Raw genomic sequence first — 21,946 nt, forward strand, 5'->3', positions numbered from 1 at the left:
TACTTATGTCATGCAATAAAATGCTAATTAATTACTTAAAAATCAAAATCATACAATGTGATTTTCTGGATTTATGATTTAGATTCTGTCTCTCACAGTTGAAGTGTACCTATGATAAAAAATGACAGACATCTACATGCTTTGTAAGTAGGAAAACCTGCAAAATTGGCAGTGTATCAAATACTTGTTCTCCCCACTGTATGTAAAAAAAAAAAAAAAAAGAAAGGCCAGATACAACACCCTTGCTGAATAAAGAAACCAGCTAGTTCTGATGTGATATATTTTAGTGAGCAACATCTTCTTTATTGTTGTTGAAGATAACGTCTCAAATAACTCAGAGACCAGATACAACAACCTGACTAAAGAAAGACCAGCTAGAGACCAGTTACAACACCCTGACTAAAGAAAGACGAGGTACAGACCAGTTATAACAACCTGACTACAGAGAGAGACCAGCTACAGAGCAGTTACAACAATCTGACTACAGAGAGAGACCAGCTACAGACCAGTTACAACAACCTGACTAGAGAGATAGACCAGCTACAGACCAGTTACAACAATCTGACCCGAGAGAGACCAGCTACAGACCAGTTACAAACATCTGACTAGAGAGAGAGACCAGCTACAGACCAGATACAACAATCTGACTAGAGAGAGACCAGCTACAGACCAGTTACAACAATCTGACTAGAGAGAGACCAGCTACAAACCAGTTACAAACATCTGACTAGAGAGAGAGACCAGCTACAGACCAGTTACAACAATCTGACTAGAGAGAAACCAGCTGCAGACCAGTTACAAATATCTGACTAGAGAGAGACCAGCTACCGACCAGTTACAAACATCTGACTAGAGAGAGACCAGCTACAGAGGGAGAGAGATGGTACTACATCTTCACCAAAACCAAAACCTGGACAGCAGACAGGACTGTATCAAGAGACTAAAAGACCTGGGGCCTCATTTATCAATACTACATGAGAACTGAATTTAGAATGTTGGTAAGAATAGAAAAAGTTAGATTTAACAAACAATCCTACCAGCATCATAAGCACACCAATAGGAGATAACCTTTGATAAATACCAAATTGTTCTCAGCCTCAGAGCTCTTGCACAACCTTGGCTAGTTGGATATAGAAATGCCTCTAATTAACCATATATGGTCAAAATAAACCCTTTAAAGCCCATGGGAATATACAACGTCGTACCATGAAATACAGTTGTAGTGTCAGATTGAGTACAACCAACAGGTTTTATTTTTCTCACTCAGTTGTGGTTTGACCAGTAAAAACATATCTACAAAGAGAGGACCAGTTGGACAATTCAAGTTTATTTACTTAACCAGGCAAGTCAGTTAAGAACAAATTTCAATGACGACCTAGGAACAGTGGGTTAACTGCCTGTTCAGGTGCAGAACGACAGATTAGTACCTTGTCAGCTCAGGGGTTTGAACTTGCAAACTTCCGGTTACTAGTCCACCGCTCTAACCACCAGGCTACCCTGCTTGTCACATTTACTACAAATGAGTAGTCAACACTCACCAATAAGCCATCCATCCTGGACAGCTCCTTCCTGTAGGTGTAGAGGCCAACATGAAGTGTGCTTTCCAACTGGCCACTTTGACAGCACACTGCTGGCACTTGATGTGCAACAGAGTGGCATGTTTTTGCCTTTCTTAGATAGGTCTTAAATCCTCGAAAAGATACAGTATGATTGGTTTTGGGAAATTATATCTGATGAGCCAATCTGTGTTTTCTCTAAAAAAAAGTCTCTAAAAACGCGCTCTGCTAAATGCAGTGTGTGACAAACCTTCTAACAGAGCAACATCAGGCATCTCTAATTCCATTTCCATTATCTCAGTCTTAGAGTATTTCTACAATGGTTTCACTTCAACACGTGTCTCTAATTGAACATATTACCCTACTTTATATTGATTATTATCCTAACAAATGCACTGATGTGGTGAAATTATATATATTTATTCTGTCAAGATCTGTTGCATTAATTCACAATGGAAGTAGAACTACATTATTACTCACACAATTTCAACATATATTTTCCCCATTCTTGACAAGCAGTTCCCTTATTCCACCACTTGGCACTCATTGTTCCTAGCGGATGGTAATGTCTGTGTATAAATTCAAGCAAACATTAATATAAATCTCAGTCTTTGCGTGGAAATGACGCTACGCATGGTTTACTAACAGATTTGTGTCTGTCTGCGGTTGATGAGGCCTCTGGTGATCATTAACCGAGAACAGGAACAGGTGTCAGAGACAGAGAGCTGAGTTCAGTACATTAGATACAACATGAAGTTAGATACAACATACTGACATGACATTAGATATAACATACTGAGGTCAGTACATTCGATACAACATGAAGTCAGTACATTAGACACAACATGAGGTCAGTACATTAGACACAACATGAGGTCATTATAGTAGACACAACATGAGGTCAGTACATCAGACACAACATGAGGTCAGTATAGTAGACACAACATGAGGTCAGTACATTAGACACAACATGAGGTCAGTATAGTAGACACAACATGAGGTCAGTATATTAGACACAACATGAGGTCAGTACAGTAGACACAACATGAGGTCACTAGACACAACATGAGGTCAGTATAGTAGACACAACAAGAGGTCAGTACATTAGACACAACATGAGGTCAGGACATTAGACACAACACGAGGTCAGTACATTAGACACAACATGAGGTCAGGACATTAGACACAACATGAGGTCACTAGACACAACATGAGGTCAGTATAGTAGACACAACAAGAGGTCAGTACATTAGACACAACATGAGGTCAGGACATTAGACACAACATGAGGTCAGGACATTAGACACAACACGAGGTCAGTACATTAGACACAACATGAGGTCAGGACATTAGACACAACATGAGGTCACTAGACACAACATGAGGTCAGTATAGTAGACACAACAAGAGGTCAGTACATTAGACACAACATGAGGTCAGGACATTAGACACAACATGAGGTCAGGACATTAGACACAACACGAGGTCAGTACATTAGACACAACATGAGGTCAGGACATTAGACACAACATGAGGTCACTAGACACAACATGAGGTCAGTATAGTAGACACAACAAGAGGTCAGTAAATTAGACACAACATGAGGTCAGGACATTAGACACAACATGAGGTCAGGACATTAGACACAACACGAGGTCAGTACATTAGACACAGCATGAGGTCAGTACATTAGACACAACATGAGGTCAGGACATTAGACACAACATGAGGTCACTAGACACAGCATGAGGTCAGTACATTAGACACAACATGAGGTCAGTACATTAGACACAACATGAGGTCACTAGACACAACATGAGGTCAGTACATTAGACACAACATGAGCTCAGTACGATGGACACAACATGAGGTCAGTATATTAGACACAACATGAGGTCAGTGCATTAGACGCAACATGAGGTCAGTACATTAGACACACCATGAGGTCAGGACATTAGACACAACATGAGGCCTGTGCAGTAGACGCAACATGAGGTCTGTACGATGGACACAACATGAGGTCAGTATATTAGACACAACATGAGGTCAGTACATTAGACACAACATGAGGCCTGTGCAGTAGACGCAACATGAGGTCTGTACGATGGACACAACATGAGGTCAGTATATTAGACACACCATGAGGTCAGTACATTAGACACAACATGAGGCCTGTGCAGTAGACGCAACATGAGGCCTGTGCAGTAGACACAACATGAGGTCAGTACATTAGACACAACATGAGGCCTGTGCAGTAGACACAACATGAGGCCTGTGCAGTAGACACAACATGAGGTCAGCACATTAGACACAACATGAGGCCTGTGCAGTAGACACAACATGAGGCCTATGCAGTAGACACAACATGTGGTCAGGACATTAGACACAACATGAGATCAGTACATTAGACACAACATGAGATCAGTACATTAGACACAACATGAGATCAGTACATTAGACACAACATGAGATCAGTACATTAGACACAACATGTGTTCAGTGCATTAGACGCAACATGAGGCCTGTGCAGTAGACGGAAATTGAGGTCAGGACATTAGACACAACATGAGGTCAGTATAGTAGGCACAACATGAAGTTATACAGTTTCTCCTGATACGTAAGTCCACACAGGAATCATCTATAAAGATAAACTGGTGCAGAAAATCTCCCAACCTCAACCACTATGCTACACTTGTATTATCTTCCTCTTTCTACATTTCCCTTTTATTATGAGGATGACATCATCAACAGTTAGTCGCAGACTCAGAGCAGAGAGAGACAAAGACACAGAGCAGAGACAGACACAGACACAGACTCAGACTCAGACTCAGAGCAGAGACAGACACAGACACAGACTCAGAGCAGAGACAGAGACAGATACAGACACAGACTCAGAGCAGAGACAGACACAGACAGAGGGGCAACGATAGCACCAGAACCTGAGTACAGACAGAAAGCACATTAAGTTATTGGAGATGTCTGAGGCCATCTATGCTGTGCCAGATATGACAAAGAAGGTCAAGTTTAACAGAGGTGAGATAAAGGAGAGGATTGTGGATATCTACGTCAGTGCAGACACCCTGAGAGACGGTGAGACCAGCACCACGAGAGAAGAGACAGCAGACACTGCTCCTAATAATGGACCAGGAGACCAGCACTCAGGTAAGACACACACACACATCCACTCACACACAAATGCAAATAAATGACACACACAATACATTAAACACATGAGATTACCCTGTGGTACTACAGATTTATTTGTCCCAATCCTGGATGGTACAGTAAAACACATTACCAAAGATCTTTAATAATATGTTATTCAGTACATGTTCAGTGGTGGAAGAGACGCTCTGGAGTTGCTGCAGTGTGTCTGGGGCTGCTGTGTGTTCTCCTACTGGCTGGGATCATAGGCCTGTCTGTCCAATGTAAGTCTACAGTATATCTATACTAAACAACAAAATGCAACATGCAAACATTTCTAAGATTTTACTGATTTACAGTTCATGTAAATCAATTGAAATAAATAAATTAGGCCCTAATCTATGGATGTCACATGACTGGCAGAGGATCAGCCATGGGTGGGCCTTGAAGGGCATAGGTCCACCCACTTCAGATTAAATCAAATCAAATCGAACGGCATAGGCAAGATGCAGTAGATGGTATCGAGTACAGCATATACATATGAGATGAGTAAATGTAGGGTATGTAACCATTATATTAAGTAGCATTGTTTAAAGTGGCTAGTGATATATTTTCCATCAATTTCCATCGATTCCCATTATTAAAGTGGCTGGAGTTGAGTCAGTGTGTTGGCAGCAGCCACTCAATGTTAGTGGTGGCTGTTTAACAGTCTGATAGCCTTGAGATAGAAGCTGTTTTTCAGTCTCTCGGTCCCAGCTTTGATGCACCTGTACTGACCTCGCCTTCTGGATGATAGCGGTGTGAACAGGCCGTCGGGTGGTTGTTGTCCTTGATGATCTTTATGGCCTTCCTGTGACATCGGGTGGTGTAGGTGTCCTGGAGGGCAGGTAGTTTGCCCCCGGTGATGCGTTGTGCAGACCTCACTACCCTCTAGAGAGCCTTACGGTTGTGGGCGGAGCAGTTGCCGTACCAGGCGGTGATACAGCCCAACAGGATGCTCTTGATTGTGCATCTGTAGAAGTTTGTGAGTGCTTTTGGTGACAAGCCAAATTTCTTCAGCCTCCTGAGGTTGAAGAGGCGCTGCTGCGCATTCTTCACGACGCTGTCTGTGTGGGTGGACCAATTCAGTTTGTCCGTGATGTGTACGCCGAGGAACTTAAAACTTACTACCCTCTCCACTACTGTCCCATCGATGTGGATAGGGGGGTGCTCCCTCTGCTGTTTCCTGAAGTCCACAATTGTCTCCTTTGATTTGTTGACGTTGAGTGTGAGGTTATTTTCCTGACACCACAGGGACCTCGGAAGGTCCCTCACCTCCTCCCTCGTTGTTGGTAATCAAGCCTACCACTGTAGTGTCGTCCGCAAACTTGATGATTGAGTTGGAGGCGTGCATGGCCACGCAGTCGTGGGTGAACAGGGAGTACAGGAGAGGGCTCAGAACGCACCCTTGTGGGGCCCCAGTGTTGAGGATCAGCGGGGTGGAGATGTTGTTACCTACCCTCACCACCTGGGGGTGGTCCGTCAGGAAGTCCAGTACCCAGTTGCACAGGGCGGGGTTGTGACCCAGGGTCTTGAGCTTGATGACGAGTTTGGAGAGTACTATGGTGTTAAATGCTGAGCTGTAGTCGATGAACAGCATTCTCACATAGGTATTCCTCTTGTCCAGATGGGTTAGGGCAGTGTGCAGTGTGGTTGAGATTGCATCGTCTGTGGACCTATTTGGGCGGTAAGCAAATTGGTGTCGGTCTAGGGTGTCAGGTAGGGTGGAGGTGATATGGTCCTTGACTAGTCTCTCAAAGCATTTCATGATGACGGAAGTCATCGTAGTCGTTTAGCTCAGTTACCTTAGCTTTCTTGGGAACAGGGACAAGGGTGGCCCTCCTGAAGCATGTGGGAACAGCAGACTGGGATACGGATTGATTGAAAATGTCCGTAAACACACCAGATAGCTGGTCTGCGCATAAACTTGGCAGCCAGATTCCAAAAGGGCTTTATTACATACAGAAATGCTCCTCAGCACCCTCCCTCAGACGATCCAACAGGTGAATAAGCCTGATGTGGAGATCCTGGGCTGCTAAATTCTCTTAAACGACATTAGAGTTAGCTTATGTTAGAGGAATGAACATTCAGCTCTGGTGGACATTCCTGCAGTTTGCATGCCAGTTGCATGCACCCTCAAAACTTGAGACATCTGTGGCATTGTGTGGGACAAAAAAAACTGCACATTTTAAAGTGACTTTTTATTGTCCCGAGCACAAGGTACATCTGTATAATGATCATGCTCACTAACAGGAATGTTAACACATTTGTGCACTTAATTTTAGAGCGTATGAACGTACATGTGACCAACACTTTACGTGTAGCGTTTATATTTTGGTTCAGTGTATATGTAGTTCTTATAATTCAGCTTTAGTAGTTCTGATGTGATATATTTTAGTTAGCAGTTTCTTCTTTATTGTTGTTGCAGACAGCAACGTCTCAAAGAACTCATCTGCAGAGAGAGACCAGCTACAGACCAGTTACAATAATCTGACTAAAGAGAGATACCAGCTACAGACCAGTTATAACAACCTGACTAAAGAGAGATACCAGCTAGAGACCAAATACAATAACCTGACTAAAGAAAAAGACCAGCTACAGACCAGATACAACAACCTGACGAATGAGAGAGACCAGCTACAGACTGAGAAAGCGTTTCTTAAAATGAGGTTGACCAATCTCAGTGAGTAAAACTACAGTCATCAATTATCAGTAAAAACACACACCTGATCATTTGTCTTTATTCTTTCATTAAGTATCCAGGGTGATCAGTTGAAGGAAATTAATGTTTCATTTTGTAGAACAAACATGCCCTGAAGGCTGGCAGAAGTTTGAATCCAGTTGGTACTTCCTGTCTACTGAGACTAAAACCTGGAAGGAGAGCAGAGAGGACTGTCTGGAGAGAGGAGCAGACCTGGTGATCATAAACAGTGATAAGGAGCAGGTGAGAGAGAGAGAGAGAGAGAGAGAGAGAGAGAGAGAGAGAGAGAGAGAGAGAGAGATAGAGGGAGGATATGGGTGTGCAGGGGGTAGATATGATCAAACATAAGTGTGTATATGTTTATGTCTCTCAACAACAGGAATTTCTCTTCAACCTCAACAAGAGAGTCTGGATTGGTCTGACTGACTCTGTTAAGGAGGGGACCTGGAAATGGGTGGACGGCACCCCACTGACCACAAGGTGAGAGATGATAACTAATCTGTCAATAAGGCTACATTCAACCTTTTCATATACCAGGTATTGTCATTGATGGCAGCAGTAAACAAAGTTAACTTTAAGATTTAACATTTCTTTATATTATTTTGTCTGACTGTTTTTAACCTTGTAGATAATGGTATTAACCATGATATCTGACTGTTTTTAACCCTGTAGGTACTGGTATTAACCATGATATCTGACTGTTTTTAACCCTGTCAGTACTGGTATTAACCATGATATCTGACTGTTTTTAACCCTGTAGGTACTGGTATTAACCATGATATCTGACTGTTTTTAACCCTGTAGGTACTGGTATTAACCATGATATCTGACTGTTTTTAACCCTGTAGGTACTGGTATTAACCATGATATCTGACTGTTTTTAACCCTGTAGGTACTGGTATTAACCATGATATCTGACTGTTTTAACCCTGTAGGTACTGGTATTAACTATGATATCTGACTGTTTTTAACCCTGTAGGTACTGGTATTAACCATGATATCTGGCTGTTGTTAACCCTGTCGGTACTGGTATTAACCATGATATCTGACTGTTTTTAACCCTGTAGGTACTGGTATTAACCATGATATCTAACTGTTGTTAACCCTGTAGGTACTGGCATAAACCACAGCCTGATAATGGTGGTGGAAAACCAGAAAATGGTGAGGAGGACTGTGTTGAGATACGCACAGATCAGAGTCCTCTGAAGGCATGGAATGACTTGTCATGTGCGGAGAATCTTTACTGGATTTGTGAGAAAGTGGTTTAACATCACCACGACAACATACTGTAACACATACAGCAGCCTACAGTGCACAGAACTTCCTCCTTCATTCTTTCTCTCTCTCACTCTCTCTCTCTCTCTCTGTCTCTCTCTCTCTCTCTCTCTCTCTCTCTCTGTCTATCTGTCTCTGTCTCTCTGTCTCTCTATCTCTGTCGCTCTCTCTCAAACCCAGACACACAAGCGTGTTTTATTTGTTTGTATTAGCATATTAATAAAAGTCCAACTTATTTCCTGATTGTGACTTCCTGTGTCTCAGTAGTTATGTTTCACACGTTATCAGACACAACATGAAGTTAGTACAGTAGACTCAACAGAATACATTTAACAATGAAAATGTATCATTTTGCTGTTATAATACCAAACCACACACACACACACTCGTTTACATGTTTGTATGAGCAAATTAATACAATTCCTACTTATTTCCTGATTGAAGCTTCCTGTCTACCAATAGGCGAGTTATGTTCCACAAAACATTGTGGAAGGGCGATGATGCTAATCCGAGGTAATGGCGCTAAGTACAAACCTTTGTCTGCTGCATACAAGCCAAGTTAAAAAACAAGTCTATTTGTTCTCTTGAGGATCTTGGATACCATCATTCTACCTGCTCTGTTTAGAAACTCCAGGTGGAGTCGGTCTCCAGTAATGTTTGCTCTGAAATGAAGCCTAGCCAGGAAGAAGTGCCTGCAGCGGCAGCTAAAGCAGACACTTCCAGCCTTGGCCCTGATCATACCAGAGATGATTTTGGACGGGTATGAGTGAGATTTTGGGAAAAACTGGATCCCTACTCTTTGGCCGACCCATATGTTGTGTCAAGCTGGAACTGTTACATATGTCACATTTTGGGCTTAGAACAAATGTATCACATTTTCGAGAAGTGGAATTGTTTATATTTTGTGTGCATTCAGAGGCAGAGGGTGCTCCACATCACAAATCTCAGGGCTCGACCTGTGGTTTGCTTTGCTCGACCTGTGGTGTGCTTTGCTCAACCTGTGGTGTGCCTCTTAAAGGACTGATCAGTGGGGTGGCGTTGAGTGTAGATCTGAAAAACAATACTTCTGGTGTTTTTTACGTCCTCGGTTGGTGAGAAGTAGACCCGGTGACTGAGACTGAGAATACCCAGAATGTCTTGTTGAGCTTTAATAGAGAGTTCTTACCTGTCAGGTTAGGTTATGTCAGCTATTTGGGGGATTGCAGAGGGTTTCCTATGCTGAGGCAGTGAGGAAAGTAGATGAAAGCCCAAGGGTGAGTGATTCCACCTGGAGACCCCACTGAGTAGGACTGAAGACAGAGATCCAGAGAGGATATTTTTTAGATTTCTTGCATTTATTGTCATGGTCATTAATTGTACTGCGCTGATGGAGCGGAAATCCCAGAAGATTGTAGTAGCGGCAGCAGTGTGAGAGATTTTAGTGCAGATGATCTACAGGGGGTTTTGAGAGAAGGGGTTTCATCCTCCCAGGCTGACAGCCTGATGTAGCATATGATCGGGCCAAAGTAGAGGGATGGTGTGGTGGGTGTGTTGGTGAAAGTGCTGTGTACAGGCGTAGGATCGATAGGGCCAAGTGGTGGAATGAGGTGGTGAGTGTGTTGGGGAGAGTGCTGTATACAGGTGTAGGATCGATAGAGCCAAAGCAGAGGGATGGGGTTTTGGGTGTGTTGGGGATAGTGGTGTATACAGGTGTAGGATGTTAATTTGATCCCCCTATTGCACAATAACTTTCTGCAATGCATTTAACATGTAGTTTAATATTGGTAGTCTACTATTGGCATGTATTTTAAAATACAAATATTCTACTATTCTAATACTCCTATGTATTTCAATCCAGGTCTGACTCATATCCAACTTTCTCTTCCGCACTGCAGGTGAAGCAGGAAGAGATACAGTTTCCTTGATGGGACTTGAGGTAATTAAATAGTTTTGGCGCCACCTGCTGACAATTTAAAGTAATGATCTCTCTGCAAAGAGTTGAGTTTAGGAAGAAACAGTTTCTCTCTCTTTCGCCCTCTACATCTGTCACTCCCTGGCCTTAGTTATCTTTGTTTTCTTTATTATTTTGGTTAGGCCAGGGTGTGATATGGGTGATTTATGTGTTTTTTCTTGTCTAGGGGTTTTTGTAGATTTATGGGGTTGTGTTCAGTTTAGTTGTCTAGGTAAGTCTATGGTTGTCTAGATTGGTTCTCAATCAGAGGCAGGTGTTTATCGTTGTCTCTGATTGGGAACCATAATTAGGCAGCCATATTCTTTGGGTATTTTTGTGAGTGATTGTTTCCTGTTTTTGTATTTGCTGCACCAGTTAGGACTGTTACGGTTTTCACGTTTGTTGTTTTGTAGTTAGTTCATGTTATGTGTCTCATGTTAAAGAACCATGAACTTCAACCACTCTGCGTTTTGGTCCGCCTCTCCTTCACAGGAAGAAAGCCGTGACAACATCCAGTCTGTGTCATGGTAATGCTGCTCCCTGTACCACAATGGTGAATCTTTTGTCAGATGAAAAATCATTGTTACACTCAGCAAAACGCCTGTCACCGGTTGTCCTTTATTCCTCTTCTCTCTTACTGTCTCTCCTTCCATCCATCCTGACCAGCAAAAACTCCAGGCCCCCATTATTATAATGACTGCAGGGAGTTCTGGTCAGGTGGTCAGCAAGTTGAACTCCTGGCCCACTTTAGCAAATACTTTTTTTTGCCCCAAAGAGACAGACATTGACGTTTCTATAATATGTTACCCATGTGGCGTCAAACCCTGGTGTTGTACACTACAGACCCTGGTGATGTAACACTACAGACCCTGGTGCTGTAACACTACACACCCTGGTGTTGTAACACTACAGACCCCAGTGATGTAACACTACAGACCCCGGTGCTGTAACACTACAGACCCTGGTGTTGTAACACTACAGACCCTGGTGTTGTAACACTACAGACCCTGGTTTTGTAACACTACAGACCCTGGTGCTGTAACACTACAGACCCTGGTGTTGTAACTCTACAGACCCTGGTGTTGTAACACTACAGACCCTGGTTTTGTAACACTACAGACACCCGGTGTTGTAACAATACACACCCTGGTGTTGTAACAATACAGACCCTGGGGTTGTAACACTACAGACCCTGGTGTTGTAACACTACAGACCCTTGTGTTGTAACACTACAGACCCTGGTGTTGTAACACTACAGACTACTACAGGCCCCCATTATAATAATGACTGCAGGGAGTTCTGGTCAGGTGGTCAGCAAGTTGAACTCCTGGCCCACTTTAGCAAATACTTTTTTTTGCCCCAAAGAGACAGACATTGACGTTTCTATAATATGTTACCCATGTGGCGTCAAACCCTGGTGTTGTACACTACAGACCCTGGTGATGTAACACTACAGACCCTGGTGCTGTAACACTACAGACCCTGGTGTTGTAACACTACAGACCCCAGTGATGTAACACTACAGACCCTGGTGCTGTAACACTACAGACCCTGGTGTTGTAACACTACAGACCCTGGTGTTGTAACACTACAGACCCTGGTTTTGTAACACTACAGACCCTGGTGCTGTAACACTACAGACCCTGGTGTTGTAACTCTACAGACCCTGGTGTTGTAACACTACAGACCCTGGTTTTGTAACACTACAGACACCCGGTGTTGTAACAATACACACCCTGGTGTTGTAACAATACAGACCCTGGGGTTGTAACACTACAGACCCTTGTGTTGTAACACTACAGACCCTGGTGTTGTAACACTACAGACCCTGGTGTTGTAACACTACAACCCTGGTGTTGTAACAATACAAACCCTGGTGTTGAAACAATACAGACCCTGGTGTTGTAACAATACAGACCCTGGTGTTGTAACAATACAGACCCTGGTGTTGTAACACTACAACCCTGGTGTTGAAACACTACAGACCCTGGTGTTGTAACAATACAGACCCTGGTGTTGTAACAATACAGACCCTGGTTTTGTAACACTACAACCCTGGTGTTGTAACACTACAGACCACAGTGATGTAACACTACAGACCCTGGTGTTGTAACACTACAGACCCTGGTATTGTAACACTACAGACCCTGGTGTGGTAACACTACAGACCCTGGTGTTGTAACACTACAGACCCTGGTATTGTAACACTACAGACCCTGGTGTTGTAACACTACAGACCCTGGTGTTGTAACACTACAGACCCTGGTGTTGTAACACTACAGACCCTGGTTTATCCAACTGAGCTATTTGAACCTCCGTCTGTAAACTCTCTAGTGTCTTGCTAAGTTTTCCTGACCTGTCCGCTTCCTGTGTGGGTTGGAATGCAGATCCATTTCCTGAGAAAGAAAGAAAGAAAGAAAGACAGAAAGAAGGAAAGAAGGAAAGAAGGAAAGAAAGAAAGAAAGAATGATAGGAGGATAGAAGGAAAGAAGGAAAGAAATAAAGAAGGATAGGAGGATAGAAGGAAAGAAGGAAAGAAAGAAAGAAAGAAAGAATGAAAGAAGGATAGGAGGATAGAAAGAAAGAAAGAAAGAAAGAAGGATAGGAGGATAGAAATAAAGAAAGAAAGAAAGAATGAATGATAGGAGGATAGAAGGAAAGAAGGAAAGAAAGAAAGAAGGATAGGAGGATAGAAGGAAAGAAGGAAAGAAAGAAAGTATGAAAGTAAGCCAGGACCAGGAGATCTCAAGGCTATAGAAACATTTAGCTGAGTTCATCTTATCCACTTTCCCCCTCTTGCCATGAACTAGGGAACAATCAGACACTTATACCTGTTGAACATGCTTCAGTGAAGGACTAGAATTCCTCACGTAGTCTCACAGCCCAAAGTATTTAGCTTTCTGTTCTATCGTTGGAAAGCTGAACAGGCACAATTCAAGAGTAGAACCATTCATGCCATTCTATACAATCTAGCTCTGTGTCTAAAGTGAGGTGAGTGGAGGCACCTGTTTTATTATTGACAGAAGTGGGGGCCCATGTAGACTGTGGTCCAGTGGAGGCTGCTGAGGGGAGGGAGGCTCATAATAATGGTTGGAATGGTATCCATATCAACCATATGGAAACCACATCGTTGATGTGTTTGATACGATTCCATTGACTCCATTCCAGCCATTATTATCAGCCGTCCTCCCCTCAGCAGCCTTCCAGCCTCCACTGCTGCGTACACACACACAATATTGTACAGTCACAATCACACACACACACACACACACACACACACACACACACACACACTCTCCCCTTCATGCATCCTACTGCTGTAGAGGTATGTGTGGAATTCCCTCAAAAACATCGACAAGCGAAGATGAGTGCATCACCGTCCCATCCAACATGTATACCATCAGCCATCTGTCTCCGTCCCATCCAACATGTATACCATCAGCCATCTGCCTCCGTCCCATCCAACATGTATACCATCAGCCATCTGCCTCCGTCCCATCCAGCATGTATACCATCAGCCATCTGCCTCCGTCCCATCCAACATGTATACCATCAGCCATCTGCCTCCGTCCCATCCAACATGTATACCATCAGCCATCTGCCTCCGTCCCGTCCAACATGTATACCATCAGCCATCTGCCTCCGTCCCATCCAACATGTATACCATCAGCCATCTGCCTCCGTCCCGTCCAACATGTATACCATCAGCCATCTGCCTCCGTCCCATCCAACATGTATACCATCAGCAATCTGCCTCCGTCCCATCCAACATGTATACCATCAGCCATCTGCCTCCATCCCATCCAACATGTATACCATCAGCCATCTGCCTCCGTCCCATCCAACATGTATACCATCAGCCATCTGCCTCCGTTCCATCCAACATGTATACTATCAACCATCTGCCTCCGTCCCATCCAACATGTATACCATCAGCCATTTGCCTCCGTTCCATCCAACATGTATACCATCAGCCATCTGCCTCCGTCCCATCCAACATGTATACCATCAGCCAACTGCCTCCGTCCCATCCAACATGTATACTGTATACTATCAGCCATCTGCCTCCGTCCCATCCAACATGTATACCATCAGCCAACTGCCTCCGTCACAAGCAACATGTATACCATCAGCCATCTGCCTCCGTCCCATCCAACATGTATACTGTATACTATAAGCCATCTGCCTCCGTCCCATCCAACATGTATACCATCAGCCATCTGCCTCCGTCCCATCCAACATGTATACCATCAGCAATCTGCCTCCGTCCCATCCAACATGTATACCATCAGCCATCTGCCTCCATCCCATCCAACATGTATACCATCAGCCATCTGCCTCCGTCCCATCCAACATGTATACCATCAGCCATCTGCCTCCGTTCCATCCAACATGTATACTATCAGCCATCTGCCTCCGTCCCATCCAACATGTATACCATCAGCCATTTGCCTCCGTTCCATCCAACATGTATACCATCAGCCATCTGCCTCCGTCCCATCCAACATGTATACCATCAGCCATCTGCCTCCGTCCCATCCAACATGTATACTGTATACTATCAGCCATCTGCCTCCATCCTATCCAACATGTATACCATCAGCCAACTGCCTCCGTCACAAGCAACATGTATACCATCAGCCATCTGCCTCCGTCCCATCCAACATGTATACTGTATACTATCAGCCATCTGCCTCCGTCCCATCCAACATGTATACCATCAGCCATCTGCCTCCGTCCTATCCAACATGTATACCATCAGCCATCTGCCTCCGTCCCATCCAACATGTATACCATCAGCCATCTGCCTCCGTCCCATCCAACATGTATACCATCAGCCATCTGCCTCCGTCCCATCCAACATGTATACCATCAGCCATCTGCCTCCGTCCCATCCAGCATGTATACCATCAGCCATCTGCCTCCGTCCCATCCAACATGTATACCATCAGCCATCTGCCTCCGTTCCATCCAACATGTATACTATCAGCCATCTGCCTCCGTCCCATCCAACATGTATACCATCAGCCATTTGCCTCCGTTCCATCCAACATGTATACCATCAGCCATCTGCCTCCGTCCCGTCCAACATGTATACCATCAGCCATCTGCCTCCGTCCCATCCAACATGTATACCATCAGCCATCTGCCTCCGTCCCATCCAACATGTATACCATCAGCCATCTTTCTCCGTCCCATCCAACATGTATACCATCAGCCATCTGCCTCCGTCCCATCCAACATGTATACCATCAGCCATCTGCCTCCATCCCATCCAACATGTATACCATCAGCCATCTGCCTCCGTCCTATCCAACATGTATACCATCAGCCATCTGCCTCCGTTCCATCCAACATGTATACTATCAGCCATCTGCCTCCGTCCCATCCAACATGTATACCATCAGCCATCTGCCTCCGTCCCATCCAACATGTATACCATCAGCCATCTGCCTCCGTCCCATCCAACATGTATACCATCAGCCATCTGCCTCCGTCCCGTCCAACATGTATACCATCAGCCATCTGCCTCCGTCCCATCCAACATGTATACCATCAGCCATCTGCCTCCATCCCATCCAACATGTATACCATCAGCCATCTGCCTCCGTCCCATCCAACATGTATACCATCAGCCATCTGCCTCCGTTCCATCCAACATGTATACTCTCAGCCATCTGCCTCCATCCCATCCAACATGTATACCATCAGCCATCTGCCTCCGTCCCATCCAACATGTATACCATCAGCCATCTGCCTCCGTCCCATCCAACATGTATACCATCAGCCATCTGCCTCCGTTCCATCCAACATGTATACCATCAGCCATCTTCCTCCGTCCCATCCAACATGTATACCATCAGCCATCTGCCTCCGTCCCATCCAACATGTATACCATCAGCCATCTGCCTCCATCCCATCCAACATGTATACCATCAGCCATCTGCCTCCGTCCCATCCATCATGTATACCATCAGCCATCTGCCTCCGTTCCATCCAACATGTATACTATCAGCCATCTGCCTCCGTCCCATCCAACATGTATACCATCAGCCATTTGCCTCCGTTCCATCCAACATGTATACCATCAGCCATCTGCCTCCGTCCCATCCAACATGTATACCATCAGCCATCTGCCTCCGTCCCATCCAACATGTATACTGTATACTATCAGCCATCTGCCTCCGTCCCATCCAACATGTATACCATCAGCCAACTGCCTCCGTCACAAGCAACATGTATACCATCAGCCATCTGCCTCCGTCCCATCCAACATGTATACCATCAGCCATCTGCCTCCGTCCCATCCAACATGTATACTGTATACTATCAGCCATCTGCCTCCGTCCCATCCAACATGTATACCATCAGCCATCTGCCTCCGTCCCATCCAACATGTATACTATCAGCCATCTGCCTCCGTCACAAGCAACATGCAGCTTGCGGCCCCTCCCCTCTCCCCCTGAATCTCTGTCTCCAGTATTTCCTGCTGATGCTGCTGTGGCAACCGTATCCAAGGAAAACAGTCCTTTCCTGGCTGTCTGCTGGAGGCGACCAATGCCAGCACAGCCGGTGTCCAGCGTCAGTGTTGTTTCATCCAGGGAGCTCTCGTCATCACCAAGTCCCAGACTCTGGCCCCAGACTCTACAGCCAATAAACTACAGGAGGAGACAACAGGGTGTGTTCACTAGGAACCAAACAGAGCCAAACAGTACGAAACGGAACCAATCAGGGAGGGACCTAGATAAATTAGTCCAATAGAAAATCTTGTTTTCTTTGTAAAACTTTTTCTGTTTGGAGTAAACTATTTCCGTTGCAAAACGTTTTGGACTAATGATTACGGATTCTTACGGATTCGTTGACATCCATTGCGACATGCTGCTACAAAACGTACTGAATGGGATGCTTCAGCAGAAAGCCCCATATGTACTGTAAGCCAAGGAGGGCAAGCAGCATCCAGGACAGAGAATGCATAGACCTTTAATAACCCTGTCAGCCCCACGCCAGAATCTGCATATTTGAGGGCGTGTACAACCCTCATGTTTAGTGTTTCACCATTTCCTTTTCAGAGGAGACACTTTTATCCAACGCGTCTTACCTGACAGTGAATGCATAGACTTTTAAGTGCATTTCATCCCTGCAGGAGTTGAACCCACAGCCTGCAGATGCTAAGCCACACAGGACCTTATACTGTAAACCGAGTTTGTCTCCTGCATGTGTAACTCTGCTCTGCTTTTGGTTCTGAGACTCAGACAAGGTGTTCTTTGTGAATCAGTTGACCTTTGAAAACAAACAGTCAGTCCGTCTCCAGAGATGGAGTCCAGGGTTGGATGCCAATGAGGTCAAATATTGCCAATAGCTCTGTGTGTGTGTGTGTGTGTGTGTGTGTGTGTGTGTGTGTGTGTGTGTGTGTGTGTGTGTGTGTGTGTGTGTGGAGCCTGCCTTTCAGTTAATATTCACATGTGTATCAGTGTATGTTTGTGTAACCAGAGTTTGTCCCTACATGGCTGATTTAGGATGCAATCTGACGTACACGACCACACTAATGTATCCACTGAGCAGCGTCATAACCACTAGCCTATAAACCCTGCTTTAGTTGGTCTGAGGGCAACAAGCTGTCTGTACATGTGAACAGTGTGTGTGTGTGTGTGTGTGTGTATGTGTGTGTGTGCGTGTGTGTGTGCGTGCGTGTGTGCGTGTGTGCATGTGCATTTGTGTGTGTGTGCGTGTCTGTGAGTGAGTCAGTGCGTACAGTGTATGTCTGCACACCACTCTCTTGCCCAGGTGCGTGTGTCTGCATGCTTCTGTGAGAGCCAGTTAACACAAATAGAGGCCAGCTGTTGCCACAAAGCTTCGTCCAAACCCATGTAGAAGACGTGCCTTGGATTCATGTTCAGCTCTCAGAACAGGAAGTTAACTGCATTGTGCTTAAAGTAGTGTTAAATGTCATACAATGTTGGTTAGTGTTTAAGTACAATAATAACACACTCGGATGATAAAATCCATTTTATTCGTGTCCAGACGAACTTCTTTACCCTTGAATGCAAGAGCACGCGTACACACACACACACACACACACACACACACACACACATACACTAAAGTCCTCTCTCCAGGCCTATGCACACAAAAACAGACATCCCAGAGAGAAGATAGCATGGATTATTTCAGCCTGGAAATGATTATGCTCTGTATCACTAGTAACTCGGACTTCCTGTTTCCCACGGTTGCCGGGAGTCTGACTATCAGCCGTAACCGATGGTCAAGACCCCCCTTGCATTGACTTCCTCCCACACAAGCATAGATACAGTCAGTCACATTACATCACATTACATTACATTACAGTACAATGCTTTTCATGCTGTGTCACTCAAAGACACACACTTGGTTGAACAGTTTCAGACATCTATGAGCTATGTGTATTATGGGAGATGCCATAGGTATTCATAGTGTATGTTTTAAGATTCTTTGGAAAAAGTGAATGAAATGATCATGGTTTGGGTTGTAGATGTATTTTTTTTGATCTACCCTTTAATCTGAGTGTACTTTCACAAGTGTCAAATGTTATTACAGCCTCTGCTAACTACTGGTCATGTACCGTACCGTTGAGTTTGGCCTACAAACACCACAGCAAAACGTTCTCAAAGCATGCTTTGTAAAAGTGAGAACTCGATTGGCCCAGTTTTGGTAGGGATGTGGATATTCATTTTTTATTTATTTTATTTATCACCCACATTTTCCTACAAGGGCTAGGCTAACTCTGCTTGTCCTTCAGTGCTCACGATTTAGACTGGAATTTTTCCAATAATAAACTACATCAGCTAAGAATTTGAGACTGTTTCCTTTGGGCCCTCTGTGCGCCACTTAAGAAGCAGAGGGGAGACGAGTGGGGGAATATAGGAGGCATCATGAATGGGGCTTTCTTCACCCTTTCCACCCCTCCCATGTGACCTGCCCCTCCCATGTGACCTAGCGGGAGGTCACATGACTGATGATCTCAGAATGTGTCCCTCCTCATCTTTCAGGAATAAATGGGGAAAAGTTGGTCCGTAGGTAGTGACTCATCTAGGATAAACACACACTCTCACACACTGTAACAAATTACACACACACACAGTCAGATATCCAAATATCCACTCAGTCATTTCCGATGATCCTCAGAACCACTGCAACATTGCGCTGGCCTCTCCCCTTCACTAACCAGCCATAACTACACGCTAGTTACCATCACCATGCTAGTTACATCACCACGCTAGTTACCATCACCACGCTAGTTACCGTCACCACGCTAGTTACATCACCACGCTAGTTACCATCACCTTGCTAGTTACATCACCACGCTAGTTACGTCACCACACTAGTTACCATCACCATGCTAGTTACATCACCACGCTAGTTACCATCACCATGCTAGTTACCGTCACCACGCTAGTTAAATCACCACGCTAGTTACGTCACCACGCTAGTTACCATCACCATGCTAGTTACATCACCACGATAGTTACGTCACCACGCTAGTTACCATCACCATGCTAGTTACATCACCACGCTAGTTACCATCATCTTGCTAGTTACATCACCACTCTAGTTACGTCACCACGCTAGTTACGTCACCACGCTAGTTACCATCACCATGCTAGTTACATCACCACGCTAGTTACATCACCATGCTAGTTACCGTCACCATGCTTGTTACCGTCACCACGCTTGTTACCGTCACCACGCTTGTTACCGTCACCACGCTAGTTACCGTAACCACGCTTGTTACCGTCACCACGCTAGTTACGTCACCACGCTAGTTACCGTCACCACGCTAGTTACCTTAACCACGCTAGTAACCATCAACACGCTAGTTACCGTCACCACACTAGTTACCGTCAACACGCTAATTACATTCATCACGCTAGCTCTGTGATGAGTGCTAGGTCCTGTGACCAGTGCACCAAGCACATGCTGTGACGACAAATTTAACCTTGTATCCACGACCATCTGTGTGTCTGTCATCACTGTCTGACCAAGTTGCAAAGTCAGAATCCCTGCCTAAAATCTGATTTTAAACCTTAACCTTAATCTTAACCACACTGCTAACTTTATGCCTAACCCTAAACTTAAATTAAGATAAAAAAAGATACATGTATGTTTATATAAATGTACATTTTTACTTTGCAGCTTAACCATGTAGTGGGAACCCTATGTGTCCCCTGAGACCCAAAATGGTGGGTCAGAAATAGGACAGCTTGAGTTTCCCACAGAGAGTTCTAAAAAACAGAGTCAAGTTCTCCCCCAGGCCCCAGAGCCTCCCCTACTCCCATCTGGATGACCCAGAAGAGGAAGAGGGGGCACAAGGGTGAAAATAGTTTTTTGTTGATGTTGGTGGGGGGTTGTCCATTTTTCCCTTGTTCCATTATCTGTTTTTGCTATAGCAACTGCTACCCTCAGGTCCATACTTCTAAAACCCAACAGAAAACAGTCATAGACGTTATCATCAAGAACCAAGGGACTGTGAATGGAAATGGTGGAATTGGAATGACAGGTATGTTAGCCAGCTGAGACTGTAAGAGTCTGTGTGTAAAACAAACACATTTCCTATGGTCGGTCTTTTCATTCTGATGGTTTGAAGCACAAAGACAATATCTCCTGGTTGTAAGTCAGGCTTGATTGGGCCTGTGAGACCCTTACAGAGGGTGGGGGGAGACCATGCCTGGGTGTGGAGTTCTGCATTGCCTTTTACAACCCCTCAGTGCTTTACAGGACTACAGCCTACAGAGCTCCCCCAAAGTTACAACAACTAGTTTCCTATGTTTTTTGGTTTGGTAAGAGATGCCGTTTTTGATTTCGCTTGAGATATTCTCACCATGAAGCTCTGATATCAGAGCCTATGTATTTCAAGTGTTGGTAGCATTCCCAACAAATGACATGTCTATATTAGGGAATGAATGGTCGGCACTCAAAAATGCGGTAAGATGTTTTGCTTTGAAGACTTCCTAAAAACACAGTGATTCTGAAGTCAAACTACCACTTTGCCCAGATGTGTCCTGTAAAGAAAAGGCACACAGCTCGTAGGCAGCAAAGTTAGCAGTTCTCGCACAGAGTGGCATATTCTCCAGGAATGTCTGTAAACAAGTCATGCTTTTTAATGTCTTTTTTTGGGCAGGTCGAGATGTTTGTGCAAGGATGCTTGTACAGTTACAGGGTGACATGTGAAAAAAGAAAACCTCTCAGAAAGCCCTGCCAAAACATTACTGCAATCTCACTTGGCCCAAGGCCTGAGTTTTCACAGTGGTCTGTCTGTTACTAATC

At 44.6% G+C, this 21,946-nt stretch overlaps 1 long non-coding RNA gene across 1 annotated transcript; it reads left to right on the forward strand.

Moving 5' to 3' along the window:
• Window positions 1-7,819: 7,819 nt before the first annotated feature.
• Window positions 7,820-8,964, forward strand: LOC149975005 (uncharacterized). The gene is made up of 2 exons (XR_016488780.1): window positions 7,820-7,920; window positions 8,552-8,964. It is a non-coding gene; the product is annotated as an uncharacterized LOC149975005 (long non-coding RNA).
• The last annotated feature ends 12,982 nt before the right edge of the window (window positions 8,965-21,946 follow it).

Source organism: Oncorhynchus mykiss, chromosome 19, assembly GCF_057628025.1.
Source record: "Oncorhynchus mykiss isolate SJ-2025 chromosome 19, ASM5762802v1, whole genome shotgun sequence".
Lineage (NCBI taxonomy): Eukaryota > Metazoa > Chordata > Actinopteri > Salmoniformes > Salmonidae > Oncorhynchus > Oncorhynchus mykiss.